The following is a 2,484-nucleotide window of genomic DNA, read 5'->3' as shown; positions in this document are numbered from 1 at the left end:
GTGGGTTTTCTCCGGGTACTCCGGTTTCCTCCCACAGACCAAAAACATGCATGTTAGGCTGATTGGTAACTCTAAATTGTCCCTAGGTGTGAGTGAGAGAGTGAATGGTTGTTTGTCTCGTTTGTCTCTATGTGGCCCTGTGATGGACTTGCGACCCGTCCAGGGTGTACCCCGCCCCTCGCACAGTGATTGCTGGACATGGGCACCAGCGACCCCCGTGACCCAAAATGGAATAAACGGGTAAAGAAAATGGATGGATGGATGCTTAAAGCTAGGTGTACTTTGTTTTGTGTGTTTTAAATGTAGATATATGTTGTAACTTCTGGTTGCATAAGTTTAGTCTTTATTTGTTATGATCCTTTAAAAGTTCCATTTGTGGCTGAGCTCCTCGTTTACAGCCAGACCCCCCTGAACACACCTGATCTTGTCTGATCTGAGAAGCTAAGCAGAGTCAGTTAATACTTGGATGGGAGACCACCTAGGTGTACCAGGTGCTGTAAGCTTTTGCACTTCTCACAAACCTCATCATGGGGTGCGATGTTCAAGCCAAGAGCAACTGTCAGTATGGGGGCTAAGCACCCCTGAAGGTCAGATCCTAGAATCGTCCCTTGTATTTCTTGTTTCTTTCGGGGAGCTATTTGAATTTGAACTGTAAAGTTCTGCAGTTCAGGCTTTCAAACTAAAGTGAGCTGCTTGTTTCTGTAAGCAAGGCCGGATTAACCACTGGGCAACTGCCCAGGGGCCCATGATCTCTAAGGGCCCCAGGGCAGTGAGGGCACAAGCAAAATATCTGGTTCTCTCCTGTTTTACTTGGAGCTCTGCGCTGCATTTGTGCAGCTCCGCCTCCTCCCAGCTCGGCTGCTGCAGCTCTCGTTTTTTTTTTTTTTCCATTCGGATCCTGGACAGCGCGACCTGTCAATCAACTTAGAAGGCGTGTCAGTAACTGACCAATCGACAACCTCAATTTGTCCCGAAGGTAAACGCCCCTTACCTGCTGACAAGCTCATCAGGTTTTTTTCTTGAGAAACATTGTTTTAATTAAAACAATAAGTTTGTATCTGTGTTGAGATGATTTTAGCAATTTTGCACATTTTTAATCTACTTAATGAAGAATAGTATGACTTAAATCTGTTCATCAAACAGGAAGGAAGGCTTTTTATCTCTCCTCTTACTCCAGTGAATGTGGTACTTTGCTATAGGTACGTATGTCATCAGAGAAAGCTGAGCTTCAGTTATCCACATAAAGTAAAATGGCATCAGCATGAAAAGAAGGAATGTTAAGTTTGAGATTAATCCAGTTTCTGATGTCTGACCAAAGACTTTGTATTGACATAAAATAAAAATAAAAACTTGCTCGAGGGATTCATCTTCTGATTTACAAAAGGCACACAAATTAACATCAAATTTAAATCTAAAAAAGTTAAATCTGGTCCTCTGGACATTCAAAAAAACAAAACAAAGCAAAACAACAAAAAAATGTAGAAACGTTTCGTCTCTCATCCGAGAGACTTCCTCAGTCTGAGGTGCTGTATTCAGCTCAGTCTCTTAAATAGCACCTTCTCAGGGTGGATCAACCAGTTTTGCTGCTGACAACCAAAACCAGATGATCACATGCTCAAGAAGGACCATCAGCATAACAATGGATCATTAGCACACTGATGGCTGTTTACTATTCACAGAGGGCTGAGTGATACTAGCAATCACAGCATTGTAAGAGAGGGATGTTGAACCCGGAGACCTCCACCCCTGTTTAACGATGGATGATTTCTTTTCACAAAGATGGCCTCCTTTACTCCTCTCTCAAACCATCGTTCCTCTCTGTCCAGGATGTGCACATCTTCATCCCTGAAAGAGTGACCGCTGGCCTGGAGATGAGTGTAGACCGCAGAGTCCTGGCCTGATGATGTTGATCTTCTCTGCTGAGCCATCCTTTTGGCCAGTGGCTGTTTAGTTTCCCCGATGTAAGACTGATCACAGCCCTCCTGACACTGAACAGCATACACAACATTACTCTGTTTGTGCCAGGGTACTGGATCTTTGGGATGAACCAGTCTTTGCCGTAATGTATTTTGGGGTTTAAAAGCCACTGGGACGTTATGTTTAGAAAATAAACGTCTCAGTTTCTCTGATACTCCCTCAACATATGGAATGACCACTGGTCTGGGTCTGGGTTCCTCCTTTTCACCTGATGGCTGACTGGAGTCCTGTTTGGGTTTCTTCTCTGCTTTCAGGAAGGCCCAGTTAGGATATCCACATTGCTCTAGAGCCTGTCTTGTGTGGGATTTCTCCTTCTGCCTGGCTCCTGAGCTAGTGGGGACGCTGTCTGCTCTGTGATACAGAGTCCTGATGACTCCTAACTTGTGCTCCAAAGGGTGATGGGAGTCAAACTGCAAATACTGGTCTGTGTGGGTGGGTTTGCGGTACACCTCAGTTTGCAAATGTCCTCTATCAGAGACTGAGACCTCACAGTCCAAGAAAGCCAAC

The sequence above is a fragment of the Nematolebias whitei genome, chromosome 2 (assembly GCF_014905685.2).
Source record: "Nematolebias whitei isolate Nwh7 chromosome 2, NemWhi1, whole genome shotgun sequence".
Lineage (NCBI taxonomy): Eukaryota > Metazoa > Chordata > Actinopteri > Cyprinodontiformes > Rivulidae > Nematolebias > Nematolebias whitei.
This window is presented reverse-complemented; position numbering follows the sequence as displayed.